The following is a 376-nucleotide window of genomic DNA, read 5'->3' as shown; positions in this document are numbered from 1 at the left end:
GTGCTGATAACCAACCAGAAGAAAAACCAAACAACATATAATTAGATCTCTCACTTTCTTCCCACTTGGTGTGGGTGCACAGCCCAGTGCCTGCCCAATTAGGCATTTACGTGCATGGCAGCATGCCATACGTAATTAATCTAGAAATTTTCTTTTTATGACAATGTTTAGAACAAAAAGCATAAACATGTTAATAGGGATCAAAGTAGGAAAGAGACAAGAAGTTGTAGCCAATATATTAAAGACTGTTTCTTGGAGCTAAGTGATGTTGGACAAATTACTAAGCAATCTGGGTCTCAGTTCTCTTACCTGCAATAAAATTGGGTGGGACCAAGGGATCTCAGAGGTCCCCTCCCCTCTTAACATTTTATGAGCT

Source organism: Phocoena sinus, chromosome 7, assembly GCF_008692025.1.
Source record: "Phocoena sinus isolate mPhoSin1 chromosome 7, mPhoSin1.pri, whole genome shotgun sequence".
In the NCBI taxonomy this organism is placed as follows: Eukaryota; Metazoa; Chordata; class Mammalia; order Artiodactyla; family Phocoenidae; genus Phocoena; species Phocoena sinus.
The sequence above is the reverse complement of the archived record's forward strand: the minus strand, read 5'-3'. Positions refer to the sequence as shown.